Genomic DNA, 15,395 nt, shown 5'->3' on the forward strand with positions numbered 1-15,395 from the left:
CATTAAGTCCAGCTAACAACTATATTGCAGACTTGCTTTAGTCGGGGGCTCTTGATAGAAATGTTGGTTCCAAGCTGACACTTCCCTTTTTTAATTAGCCAGAATTCGTCAAGCACAGTCTTTTTAGTGAATTGCATGTTTCAAAGAATGCAGACTAACAAATACCTATGAAGCAATTAACAAAAATCAAACAGTAAAAGAGTGAATGATACAGAAGTTCCAACTACCCATATTTGCAAAGAATGCATTCCAGATGAAAAAGCAGCATATGAGCGACACCATGCAACCAATTTTTCATGAGTGATAGGTTGCAAGAACACTGATACTTACTACCATTGGGCACGGGATAAGATTTGCCCTTGCAATGTAAAAAGCCCAGCTGCACTTTATCCACCAGCGTTGATTGACTGATTTGAGGGGCTTGATGTCCCAAAGCAACAGTTGGGCAATGAGGGGAATCATAGCGCAGTGCTCCGGATTAATTTTGACTACCCGAGTTTTTTTTATATGCCCAGGATGTTTTTGCCTCGATCAAAATGCAACTGCTATAGCTGGAAATCAAGCCCACAACCTAAAGTCCTGCAGTAGAATGTCATAGCCACCAAGCCGTTATAGCGGTTCCTCCATCAACAGCATTGCAATTTGTGGACAAGAAGAAAGCGCAACAGTAGAAGGATTATTGAGGCATATGCTAATATAAAACTTGGCTACCTGTACATGTGATGAAAGTGCAGCATTGCTTGCCGAGAGAAAAAGATTGCAACTATCCTGACAATGATTTGTCAGATACCGTTTTTTTTTCTTCTCTGCTGTTTCCCTTATCAGATCCTTTGTGAATTTGACTGACTGCAAGTCCACAGCAGCATTTAGGTGTACTTTGCCACTTTGGGCAAATTCAACTTAATTCGCCACCCTGTCGCCAAAATTTGGATGTATTTACTTAAAAACTGGAATGTTATTTTATGAGGCATTATATTGTGATGGAAAAAGCATGAAAGTTTCGTTGGATCAGTTTACTGTTCCGTGAACAGTAAAGAAGGAACATATAAAACAACAAAATTAAATCCAGTTAGCATCCACTAGAATCTAACCTCTGTGGACTGCTGGTTAAATGTGCTGGTAAAGAGGTGCAAGGGGTAACGAGATGTGCTGGCGCCCATCCCAAAGTGCCACTTAGGCGAGCACCTGTTTCGCCTACAGGATGAAAGACACCCCTGAAAGTCCACTGCCTGCCATCAACAACCTATACAGTGCTTGCTGCAGAATAAAGGCCTGTCCCAGCAACCCCTCTCCTTCACGAGCCGACCTGATCCGATGCCTACAAATTTCCTAATATAGGTAACCTCGCCACCTACCATAATGCTCTTTCTCAGACCACACTTTCCTCCTGTTGGTAACCATTCCATCCCTTGACAGACCATTGATTTTCTGGTCAAAGTATTGCGTGATCTGTCCAACTCTGCTTCTTTAAGTACTTGCTCGTTTCTGTGCGGTTGGCATGGTTTACCTTTCATTCACAAGTACATACAAATACAAAAGTGCCTCCAGTAAGTATGCTCTTGCCTTTTATGCATTGGCTTGAACACAGTAGTGACTTGTCCTGCTGTTGCAGATTTAAGCTTCACGTAATGTATATAGTGCATGCCCACATTGCGTTGCTGTCACTTTCGCACATACTTTGTGAGGCCTAGTGTATCTTAACCCCAACTATATTCACAAATGCGCTTCAACTACACCAACTCGAGCACAGCGTCATCTCTCGACAAAGGATGACACTGCCTTTCAATGGTGGTGCTCTGTCACTCCTGTGACAAGAATTTGCTCAAGAAGCATGCACTCAGTCCAGTGCATTTGAGCACACACAAACTTTTTCTTGCCTTAATTAGCCTACTGTCTTCTTTAACATAAACAGAATTTTGAAATATTGCCTGGAGCATACAGCACAAATCTACTCATTGAGCTGAATTATTTTCAGAGGTGCACATTAGTTACACTAAAAATTGAAAGGCATAATTGTTTGACAAAATTTAACTAATCAACTTTTAAACTGATTATTTTGCACACATATAGCAAAACATGAATGGAAGCTAGCGATTTTGCAAAGCACATACCTGGAAAAAATTTTTAGACTACCACCAGTCTTGTGCACTGTCATTCTTGAAGTAGAAAAAGCTCTCTTGTTCGTTTTACTTTTTTACCTAAATACATCGAAGCTAAGATTAATGGAACACCAATGCATTTCGTCACAAACTTTGGGAAACTCTGGCTCCACAGTGCAACTGGGGCAGCCTCCTACCTTTTGCTTCTGGCATAAGCCTTACGAACACAAACACTAACATTCCTACGTAAGACCAAACGTCGACTAGCTGGCCCATCGGTCTCACTCGTGCACCATTATTGAGCTGCGGCACCTGCTCGTCGTGCCATCATTGTGAGACGCCTGGTAGCTGCCAGAGCACTGTTCCTGCTGCAGAGTACTGCATTGCATGCAGTGTCCCTGCATATTGAAACACTGTCTGAATAACTTGACGGCAACGCTAGGCCTTGCTATCACTTTCCGTGCTCTGCCCTTTGCCCAATTTTTGATATTGTGATGGTATTTATTAGTACATATTATCTATGTACATATCTGCACAGACCGAAGCCGAAAAACGAACGTTCAAGGAAGGAGGGGTTTACAATCCCCAAGCTCCCTCCCCGTTGGCGCACCACTGCTTGAGAGAGTCCTACATAAGCTTAGAATGCTGGAAAACTGACTATTCATACGGCTTCATGCTATGGAAAGGCATGCATTCACAACACAGTCAAGTTTTGCATGGCTTTATTTTCGTACTGCGAATGCTACATGAAGCAGTACTGCATTGTAGTTCACCCATTCATAAGCTCGTCAATAAAACAGTTTTATTGCTTTTACATAAGTGAAACTCTCAGCATATAAAGCAATACAAGTACAGTGCTCACGGAATTAAATGTGTCAGTTTAGGGACCAACTTATGCGCATACTTTAATTTCCACTTTCTACAGTTCATGCGACGTCAGCATAGTTTTGGCTCATACACTTAGATCAGAGTTCATATCCCCTTTAGTGTCCATATTTGTAGCGACATTGTATGGCACTCGAGTAATCGCACCCATGGAGTATCATACTTTGGGAGTAACATGGAGTAACCCATGTTACTCCATGTTACCCATGGAGTAACATACTTTGGCACTGTCTTTTGCATGCATTTTGTAGTAGTAGAAATATTTTTACTACACAACAGTATAATGCTTAGCCTCTGTGGAAGAGATCCATGATCAACAAGTTGTACTGAACTGACCCACAGAGATGGGCGATTGAGGTAGCTGCTGAAAATGGACCCTTAGGAAGTAGACTCTAGCTTCACATTGTTCAGAAAAAAGAGAAAGAGAGAAATAAACACACAAAAATGAAAAATATTGAAGTGCGATTACGTAGTCGCAAACATACAGTGAGATAAAGTGCCTGTCTCAAATGTGTGCACACACACACACAGCATTCAAAGTACATTTCTTCACAGCTTAACTTTGAATGTCTGCAGCTGTTTCTTCTGCGCATAGACAATGCTTGAGACCTATCTTTATATATTTGCTGTGTAAACTTGTTCTTGTACCATTTACACTACATACTTTTGGCATTGGGCAGCTGATTAGACACAAAGGGCATGCTTGCATCTACATTGTTGAGTGCATATAGACAATTTTTAAAAAATTGAAATCTCTTAATCTAACCTGTAATTTTATGCTTTGTATAAGTTATCTTTGTTGTTTGTACCAATACTTAACTATGCCAATACTACTATGTACCAATCTGCTTGATTTCTCAATAGATTGCATGTTGTTGGATAATAAGAACTAATAAAAAGTGGACCCAGTATACAAGATGCTAAGAGCAAGTAAAAAAGATCACACTTTCCACGTGGACAAAATCATTTGCATGTTGTTATCAACCTCCTAAAAGAAGTTTCCAGTATGTCATGGGTATTTAACAATTTAGCCCCCCCCCCCCCCTTCCTGGTTAGTAATATTCAGCAAACCTATCTTTAACAGCATGGTCACAATGTCCATGCAAGATTTGTAGAGCACATTTTATAAGATCACTTAAATTTGTTAGCAACATGTTATTTTTTCCAAGCTTTAAAGAAAGTGCCTGAAACCTATAAAAAGCTGCTGAAGCCCACCACTTGCATGCTGGAGTGGTTCTTTTATAAATTTCACAAGAGAAATTCATGTAAAAGGTAGCACGCTGCAAAGAGCAATGTTTTCAAATGTGGTCTACAAACTCTTTATTGACATTCTGGCCATAGAGTTAAAAGGGTAGAGAATTAATTGCTGCTAATTACTTACTACGAACACGAAAAATATAGTACGCTTCTTTAAGATCTTGCTAAAAATATGCAGTTGGTTTTTATTTGGAGAGAAGGCTTTGCTTGTTTTTAAAGGGACAAACAGTCCAGGACATGAACTGAGATGCCCCATTATTGATGGAAAGATCGTGCCTTGTAGTGACTCAAACGAGCACTGTTTTCCTCATTAAACCAAGATTTGCAGTTTTAACTCTTCACAAGTGGAGAAAAATTACTTTGGTGGCCCCACACGGCAAAAGCATGGCAACAAATTGGGTGGCCTACCATGTTGCATTCTATTGGTGTAAGCGGCTCCTGGGCCTATATTTAACACTGAAACGGAATACATTTTTTCTATTGAGTTTTTCTGTAACTTGCAATGTACAGCTAAATCTTCTATTCTTATGAGCAAATAACTGGTGCTGTCAGAACTCGTGGCTATGCCCAACAGAGGGCCCCACATTGCCGCTAACACTAGGATTTGAAACAGCCACAGATGTGGCAATTTATTGCAGGAGCTTTTTTATTTTCAGAAGTGGCTGAAAAGGTCAAAATGCAGATGGTTAACAAAAGTTACCCTCACCCTTGTGAAAGCCATCCATTGTTCTGCTTTCCCAATCTGCAAGTAAGGCTATCTGCAGCGCTCTTTTTAGTGTTGCTGCAATCTGGACTCCTATCCTTTACATTGGTCAAAGCGAAAAATCTTGCTTACAAAATTTCCATGCACTTTTCACAGTAAACGCTGCAGGTATGAACACTTGCAAGGATGAGCTTTTCGTTGTGACATAAAAGCTGGGTCCCTAAACTCGGTTGTCAGTCCCTTTAAAACTTGCTCCATGCTGGCTGAGACACTCAGCATACAGAGTGCTTCACGCAACTTGAGCCAAACTTTAAAAATATGCAAATGCCACATAGCTGGGCCGAACCATGGGAATGTTGTTTGCCGTCGCTTGAAGATACTCAAATTATGTTTTGCTTTATGCCTAATTGGATCATTAGTCTTAATTAATAAGCTTCCCAATTAATAAAACTGGATGCAAAGTGCCAACGAGAAAATTGTAGAGCAAGATGAAAAACTCCCAATGCAGCTTTCTGCTGCTCAATATGTGCAACATAAAAGTGCTTTTCCAAGCGTGAAGGAAGCTCGCGAATACATGCGAAATTGCCATGCGACTGGCCGCTTGAAGCACTTTGCGTGTATTTGTGGACTTCTTTCATGCTCGAAAAAAACATATTATGTAGCCCGCATTGAGCAACAGAAAGCTGCGTTGGGAGTTTCTCATGTTGTTCTACAATTTTCTCATTGACATTTTCCATCTAAATATAATATTTGAGAAGTTGATTGATTAGTAAAGACTAATTTTCTAATCAGGTGGAAAGCAAAAAAATGATATCTCTCCAAGCGATGGCAAACAACATTACCTTGGTTCTGTCCAGCTATGTAGCATCTGCTAATATTTAAAGTTTGCCTCAAGTTATGTGGAACATCTTGTATAGGCACATACGCCTGTGCATTGTACGGAGGCAGCGCAAAACAATCCACACTCCTGTTTTCTAAAAAAACAAATGTATATGCAGCACTGTCCTATCAGCACTTTCCATGTGGACTCACTGCCTTTTCAGCCACTGCTGCATATGTTTTAGCCACACTCCTTCACATAACTTGTTCTGACAGCACTGGAAGACAACAACTGACCCCCTTGTCAGCACCAAAGAACAGCATGCAGTAGTTAGTTTTCACTGACCGACTCTGCAGATAGTGGTGGGTGGCTTGGTCGCAAAGACAACATTGAAGACCACATCCCGAGAACCTCTGTGCAGTGCACTTTTTCACTTTTGCCAGTGGCTTGGTGGAAACGTGAAGTGTGTGCCAGCAAAACTGGTAGATAGAAAACAATCCGGCAGGTGCTCACCCAATACTACGGCATGGCAGCTTCCATCATGAATGCTATGCACGCACAGCTGTGTAATATTCGGCTGCTAAGCAAAGCCAGCAACAGTTATTTGCATCAGAAAACTTGTAAAACCCCAACTTCGAAGTACAGAAGACCAGTCACAGAGCACTGTTGTCCCTTGAGTGCTGACAAATGAGGCAACCAAAACTTAATACATGCAGCACGTCCAAACTTGCACAGCAGCAACAGGTGAGAGCGATGGCACATAAAAATGGTGCTGAGACGTAACAGTGAAGGTACTTCTTTAGAGAACAAAAGTACAGGTAATTTTTTACTTAGCCTTGCGTGCACACAGCATCAACAACTTATGCGTTTGTTTACGAATGACAAAGCCACAAGGTAACAATCCAAAAAAGTCCTTCTTCAAGTGAGCACATTGCTGTTGAGCTAGATGCAGTAACTCAGCGCAAACTTTGTCGCACTGAACGAGTTTCAAATTTTTAGATTGCGAAAAAAAAAAAAATCTTCAGAAGCACACAGCAACTTAAATGAAGAAGGCTAGTGAGAATGATCTGCATGCAACATAATTATCTGTCTTTGCTATGGCAACAGGTCGGCTGTCAGTCCTTACCAGTCATGAGTCTTCTCTTTAAGATTGCCTCTGTAGGATTCTGCAATAGCTCGCAGGGGGAAATGCTTCTTCATGATGGGTTACGAATGGAAAACTTCCAGCTCAACTTTGTTGTCTGTTATGAAGCCGTCATCTTCCAATACGCTGACTTCGATGGGTAGCGTGTCGCGCCCTACGTACAGTACTTCACTACCCATACACATAAACTTGCGTTCTGGCCTTTCCCAATAGAAGTCTCCTTCAAATTCCAAGTTGCTCGAGGAATCTGTGGGATGAATGAAGCGCAGCTTCACTGCTTTATGAAGAAGGTCCAAGAACTCATCGTGCAAACCCTTGATTATACAAGGGCGAAAGTGAACGGCATTAGTATTTGGGTAATAACAAAGCTGTGGGACCACCAGGCGTCCGTATAAGTAGTATGGACTGCCAAACCTATCCCGACGTTTCTGGCGACCTCGGCCACCAAGCCGAAGACAGAAATCATCCCAGTCATGTAGCGTCCACATACATGGCTGTGGATTTTCCGGTGCATTGTTATTCACACTGAGGGCAGCAGCAGCCAACAGTTGTAGGCCTCTTGCTGCTCCTTCTCCTGACAATGTTTGCTGCATGGAGAGGTCCTTCACGAAGTCGTTAATCGCTCTGGTTAAGTTGAAAGTGTCTTACCAGTACTCACCTACGGGGCAGAAACCTGGAGGCTTACGAAAAGGGTTCTACTCAAATTGAGGACGACACAACGAGCTATGGAAAGAAGAATGATAGGTGTAACGTTAAGGGATAAGAAAAGAGCAGATTGGGTGAGGGAACAAACGCGAGTTAATGACATCTTAGTTGAAATCAAGAAAAAGAAATGGGCATGGGCAGGACATGTAATGAGGAGGGAAGATAACCGATGGTCAATAAGGGTTACGGACTGGATCCCAAGGGAAGGGAAGCGTAGCAGGGGGCGGCAGAAAGTTAGGTGGGCGGATGAGATTAAGAAGTTTGCAGGGACGGCATGGCCACAATTAGTACATGACCGGGGTTGTTGGAGAAGTATGGGAGAGGCCTTTGCCCTGCAGTGGGCGTAACCAGGCTGATGATGATGATGATGATGATGATGATGATGATGAAGTTGAAAACCAGGGTGCAGTCCGAGTTGGACGCAGAAACAGCAGTGCCGTGGACATGGCCACCTCCTTCAGCAAAGGCTTGTGCAATCTTAGCACTCATTAACAACACGTTCTGGTTAAATTCCGCGGTGAGGAACTCTTTCATGCTCACAAACGAAGTGGGCCGCCAGTCGAGGCTGCTACCATAGCCGAATACTGCTTGAGTACTTGCTGAAGCCATCGCCGACAATATACTTGGACCAAAGTTTGCCGAGGGAGTGGAACGAGTGGAAACACAGGAGGCGCTGTTGGAACTAACCATTGTCTAACCTTCAATCACCACCACCGCCACCAAGAGGTAATCTAGTAACGTTGACCACCACCAACCACCACCTGTAACTCCCGCCAATGGGTGGATGGATGGATGGATGGCGGCTACACCCTTTGTAACGGGCGGCGGCTGGCGCCACCTAGCCTTTTGCTCCCCCTCCTATTTTTTTTCTTTATATCCCCTTCTCCTTAAACTAGTTTTCCCTCACCTCCTCTCCCCAAAATAAATATCTAAAATAGTATAGGAAACACTAGCTCCCCGATTTATGGTATTATCTCTCCCTTGACTTCCTCCACCAATCCTCTAGCCTCCCCTTCGTTACTGCCACTCTTTTCTCGTCTATTTGCCCTCGTTCCCCGGCAAAACCTAATGCCCCTTCCATATCTGTATCTGTCACTGTTCCCTCAGCCAGAGTCGGGTGAAGGTCTGTGCATCTCAGCACTATATGCTCTGTAGTCTCAATTTCGGCTCCGCAAACTGTGCACAAAAGGTCCACGTCTTCAAATTTAGCCGTGTGTTTTCGTTCTCAAAACCCCCGTCCTAGCTTCGAATAATAGTGAGCTGCCCCGCGAGTTATCAAATAAGAGCTCTCTCTTTATCTCCTGTTTTTGTGTGCTATACATAGATAGCACTGGCTTTCCGAGCATTCTTTCTTCCCACATTTTTCTTTCCGTCTCCTTCACCTCCTTTCCCACACTAGAACCACGTTGGACCCCCTCCCTCGGCTGTAGGTATTTAATCCTCAGCTTCCTAGTTCAATTAACGATAATGATGATGATGACTAAGACGCTCCACTGCAGGCTGCAGGTAGGGTAAGCGAAAGCACGGCCTTGGAGATTTTTGCTGGCGCTCAGGCACGTAACCAGGATTATTATTTTTTGGGGGGGGGAGGGGGGGGGGCACCGAAGGTAACCTTTCTATGCAATAGAGGGAGGAGGGTTTTTACCTTTACTAGTACAATTGTGAATAATGCCCACCATGAGCCATAAAGACGCGTAAACCCGCAAAAGAGAAATGAAATAAGGCGTACCTGTGATTTCTGCTGCTTAATTTGGGGAGGGTCGGCGGGCCGCCTCCTTCCCCCCCCCCCTCCTGGCTACGTACCTGCTCTCTTTTATAGAGGAGGTTATGGTAGTACAACACCAAACTCTATGGAGAAGTGGCAACGCAGTTGTCAGTTGTATCGAATCACAGTAGGCTGGCCCAGAATACCAATTTCTAATTCTGGATAATAATCTATGACATTCTGTGAGTGGCGTCACGGCTGTTCCATGGACACCCGGCGTGTTTCCTATTTGCCAAACACGTGGAAAAATATGTCATTCGGGTTCCACAATCTTTCTAAGGAGGTTGCATAATGCACCTTTCTCGGCTGATGCATTACGAAAAGGCATGGCCTTCGAGATTGGTGTTTGTGCAAATGAATTGTTCCTTTATTTTGCTTTTTTTGTTTACACAAATGATAAAGCCAACGTTATTCAAACCAAGCACTAACAATACAATATGTTATAGAAGTAAAGCAATGACGCAAATGTTTCGATGTAGGCAATGATGTAGGTGAGGCGTCCGTTTCAATGCGACACGGCCACCAAGTATCGTTATTACGCTTACCGCTTCTGGCTGTCGTTCAGTCATCACTGCTTATGACCACAGTGGTAGCATCGTGCAAGACCTACCGCACAATGCGTGATCACGCTTAGCAGAGCACCATAGCCATAAAGTATCTAGATCAACGACAAGTTCCTCCTCTCCTACTAAGCTTTCCCTAGCGGCTCGCGTAGGCCGTCATGTTCTTCCTAATGCTCTTTTTCTTCCTACCGCATTTTTTTACCTTGCCCTTTTAACGTGCATTTCGGCGGTGGCTGCTGTGGCTGCTGCAGCAGCAGGCAGCAAGAAGCGTACGGAAAGGTGTACATGCGCTGACATGCATCCAGCAAGCAGCGACAGATATACAGGTCACCTTCGCTGAAAATCTGTAGCCGACACAACTGCACAAGCAAGAAAACAAGTGCGCTAGTGCTTGTTTTCTTCTGCACCATTTCCTGCACCATGTCCTTCCTTTCTTCCATCAGTTCCTGCAGAGATAAATGGTGCAAAATACTAATAACCAACTGCACCAACTCCCCTGTGCAAATTTCCAATCTGTATCAGCAGAGATTCAAGCAGGAGTCTGGTTGGTCATGTTTCTTTCAGCAATGATTGCACTGTGTACATGCTCAGCAAGTGCGTTGGACACGTGGCAACCATTTTGAACATCACATTTGTGCTCTTTGAGTGAAGTTTCCAGTCTTACCAATGCAACAGAAATTGCAGTCTTTGCATGGAACCTTATAGATTACTCCTGGGAACTTATGTTCATCTAAGAGATCCTTCACATTGAAACCTGGTTGCAGAGCTTGTTGGATGGAACATACGCAATGCGTAAGTCATATTTTGAAAATATGTGTGACAGTGCTTCGCTGACACTAGGCATGTAGGGAATGCTGGCCAGTTTTTGATAAACTCATTTTTGTGCTGGTTCAGTATTCAGCACCTGTTTTTCGATTCTGCCCACGAAGTCAGCCGAACAGCCATTCTTTGACAGCTCTTGGCGTATTGTGAAAAGCTCTCTTTGGAGTTCATCTTCATGAGAGCATAAGTGGGTGGCGTGAAGAATCAAAGACGACACAACAGATGTCTTCTGCCCGATTGAGTGGCAGGACGCAATGTGGAGGTAGCAACCGGTATGGGTCATTTTCCAATACACGGAGAAAGACAGGCCACCATTAGAACGACTCACAAGTACGTCGAGAAAAGGCAACTGCCTCTTCTGTTCTGGTTCCACAGTGAATTGTATGACATGGTTCTATGGCATTGAGGCCTTGCAGCAACTGGTCGATGTTCTTCTGCAGGATACAAAAGCAGTCATCCACATAATGGAGAAAGACTTTTGGACAGGTTTGAACTCTGTCAGAACTTTTTGCTCCAGTGCCTACATCACACTGGTTTCGATGCCCCCATAGCAGTCCCTTGTTATTGCTTGTATATTTTTAGAGTTGTAGGTGAAGTACGTATTACTTAAACAAAACCGGGGCAGTTTTCACAGCTCAGAAGGATCCAGTGGTGTCCACTCAGCAAGGGTGGCATTCTTTGAACGAGCTTTCTTGCATGTCTTGATGACCAAGTCAACGGGAACACTTGTAAATAGTGAGGTTGCGTCAAACGACACATCACATCATCATCACTGAGATGAAGGTCCCGCAGTTTCCACAAATGCTGAAGGATTCTCAACATGTGTTGAGGTGCAGCCAGCTACTAGGCTCAGTACCTGGTGCAGATATCCGGATAGTTTCTAAAATAGTGAACGAGTGAAGTCCGCCATTGGTCGCCATTGGCCTGTTTTGTGCACCTTTGGGAGACCATAGATTGCAAGGGCTGAATCATTTGTGCATAAGAAATGATAGCATACTTTGTTGTACATAGGGCAGGCCAGTGGGAAGACACATGACAGCACCTTTTCCAGTTGGCTTTGAATGCCGCTTGTGGGACCCTTAGTTACTACGGTGTACGATTCTCCGTTATCGAGTAAGTTGTGCATTTTTTCGTTGTATGTGCAAACACTTTCTCCGTAGAAAGCATGCATAAGTATGCATGTACACTGGGTGTCCCAGCAAACATGGTGCAAGTTCAAAAAAAGAAAGGGAACACTTCAGCATGGACGAAACCATGTTGATTTGGTTAGAAACCACCTGAAAAAGCCTCCAGTATATTTGTGTTCATAATAATTGAGTAACCAAGTAAAATATACTAACTTTATGGCAATGTTAATAAGAGGTTTGTAGAGAACATCTAAAAACATTTCCATTTCTGACGGGGTACCGTGTATATACTTTTTAGTTTCAAAGAAAGCCACTGAAAGCTTTTAAAAAAGCCACCATGGCCCGCACCCTACGTACGCAAAAGTGGTGTCCTTTTTTATATGCTGAAAAATGAGCAGTGCAAAGTGATGTTTCCAAATGTGCTTTGCAAGTGGCCTTGTATTAACATTGTGGCCATGGACATTACTAATCAGTAGTTAATCCCTGTTAGCCACTTAGAACACAAAAAATACTGGCAGCTTTTTTAGGTTGCTAGCTATGTATGGCGGTTTCATTCGTGCCGAAAGCTTAATTTTTTTTAAACTTTCTGTATGCTAGCTGGGACATCCGGTATAGGCACATACACCTTTGCATTGTACGAGGGCAAGCCAAAATTATCCATACTCCTGTTCTTTAAAAAATGTATGCTACACTATCTCATCAGCATTTAGTGTGTGGGGTTCTTGACTTTACACTCACTACTCTTCAAGTCTGGACATGATAGATTGCTTTGGATTTGACAGCTGTAGGAGACACAAGTATTTATTTTGACTGCACCAAAAGAGAGCAGGCAGTGATCAGAAGTTTGTTGTCTGAATCCCTGGCAAACATGGCCCGGTGCTGTAAATAGCAATTGATGGGCGACTTTTTGACGAAAACATTATCGAGCACATCCAGTGAAGCACAGTGCGGCTTGTTTCTTCGTTTTTGGCACTTTCTGGTAAGGACATGAAATGTGCCACAATGAAGCTGTTGAGAAGACAGTGACAAATTGGCTGGTGCCCGCTCACTCCTTCAGCACAGCGGCTTCCACCTTGGCTGCCACATACTGCTGTGTAATTTAGAGCACAGCCCACAACAGTTCTTAGCAAAAAAGCCTTTGCCATACTTCTCAGACAACAGAAAACAAATAGTTGCACACTCCTTTGGTGCAGTCAAGTGAGGAGGCCACTGTTTCTTGCACAGCAGTCAAAACTTAATGCATGTAGCATGTCATAAGAGACGCCAACACTGTATGGCAAACATTGATAAGAAATCATGGCAAACGGAGAAGACGTGTGCAGGGTTTTTTTACACACCTTTGTATGAGAACACCATAAATAAGTAATTTGTTTACAAATGGCAAAGTCACAGTGTAAGAAATAAAAATCTTGTTTGCAAGCACCTCCAACTAGACTTGAATGCAGAAACTATGCGCAGCCACGCCTAGTTGATTTAAGCTTCCACTGAGACATATGGTACTAACATTGTTGCACTGAAAGTGTTGCAACCTTATAGATATCATACACCCAGAAAAAAAACTACTAACTTACTCAAAATAATAAAAGCTTTATGTAGCATGTCTAAACAGAAAAAGAGTGACGAAAATGTGTTTGAAACATAATTATCTGTTCTTTCCTCGAAAATGCAGGCCAGCTGTCAATTGTTACACGGTTACGATACAGCCTTCACTTCTCTCCCAAATCACCTCTGGGGGATGCGAAATGGCAATTCTATAATATTCTACAAGTCGAATACTTCGAGCTTAGCTTCGTTGTCTGGTATAAAGCCACCATGTTCCAGTGTGCTGACCTTTATTGGGCAGCTGGTTTGGCTCTATGCACAGCACTTCACTCTACCCATACACTCAGTTTAGTGTTGTGGCCTCTCCCAGTAGAACTTGCCAATAAATATCATGTCTCTTGAGGAATCCATGGGTTGAATGAAGCGCAGCTACGCTGCCTTATCAAGAATCCCCAAGTACTCATTGTACAAAACTTATAGGGGTGAAATCTAACAACATGCATACATGGATAATAACATATTCAGGACCACCAGGCATCCACTTATGTAATAGGGAGTGCAGAGTTTATTCCGACAATCTTGGTGACCTTGCTTGCCAAGCTGATTACAGCAATCATTCCTGCCACATAGAATCCACGTAAGTGGCTGTGGCTTTTCAAATACTTCAAATGCACGTAACCTAATTGAGATCGGCAAATTCCAAGAGAAATCTTTTAAACTTCGGCATGATAAACTAATCATGGAGAACAGGACTTACAAGTATGATAACACTGCAAATGGAGTCATATCAACGTCACAGCTACCATCACCCACTACTGAAAAAACAGATAGCATCCTTGTACCATTTGTTTATACTAACATAAGAAGCTTGCCACCCAAACGCAAAGCACGTTGCAGCCTCACTGATTCTTCCGATTGCAAACTTCTCATACTAACGAATCATAGCTGAATTCAGCCGTCGATAACACAGCTTAATTCATTACTCCCCAATTTTGACATATTTAGGTGGGATTGTGTAGAAAAATGTGGAGGAGGTGTCCTGATATGATAGCTTCGCATCACAATGTTTGTTGCTCCATTGTTGATATCACTTCACCTCTAGAAATTTTATTAGTTTTGTGCAATTCTTCCTACCCACAAATTCTTATTGGTGTATGCTCTCGACCCCCTGACACCAGATGCTTCCTTCATTATTCACTTCCATAGGGCACACAGCAATCTGTTACATCATTAAGTCATGTGCAACTACTCCTCTTAGGTGTCTAACCTTCCTGGTATAACATAGTCCAAACCAGCCATAACACTGTCCAAGAAAAACATCAAAAGTAATTTTCTTAACACATGCTTCACCTTAAGTTTGATGCAGCTAGCATGTACCCCAATGCAAGAAAACAGTGTTCTAACATACTCAACCTTATCTTAAAATCCCATCCTGACAGTGTTTCTTCTGTAACACGTACATCTACCAGAACTGAGTGATCACTCAGTACTGCATGCAGAATTATTCTGACAACTACCTCAGAGCAAAAAAGGAAAAAGAAGCCAAATTATACTTTACAATAAAGCTGATTATATGAATATTAACAATGCACTAATTAATTTTACAGCTGGTATATTATAGAGTTCCCAAAGCGCACAGTAGACACCAACTGGATGCATTTTAAAACTGAAATTATTGAACTCGCTAAGACTTGCATACCAGTCTAGCACCTTAACCTAGCGACTTTTGCTCCCATGGTTCAACAACACATTAAAATGACTAAACAATAAAAGATTATTTCACAAAGCCAAACATACCAATACTGCTCCTACCTGGGAAGAATATCACACCAGCAAAAAGGCATTTGGTTCTTTGGCTGCAACAGCTAAAATAATCTTTTGCTCAACAACACTCCCTAACATGCTGCAAAACAATCCCAAGCAATTCTGGAAATACATTAACCCAAATAACTATAAACCTTTA

General features: G+C 42.7%; 1 protein-coding gene across 1 annotated transcript in view; it reads right to left on the minus strand.

The window, feature by feature from the left end:
- LOC142589638 (deoxycytidylate deaminase) overlaps positions 1 to 15,395 on the minus strand; it is a 254,325-nt gene that overhangs the window by 120,750 nt on the left and 118,180 nt on the right. The window lies entirely within an intron of this gene.

Source organism: Dermacentor variabilis, chromosome 8 (genome assembly GCF_050947875.1).
Source record: "Dermacentor variabilis isolate Ectoservices chromosome 8, ASM5094787v1, whole genome shotgun sequence".
In the NCBI taxonomy this organism is placed as follows: Eukaryota; Metazoa; Arthropoda; class Arachnida; order Ixodida; family Ixodidae; genus Dermacentor; species Dermacentor variabilis.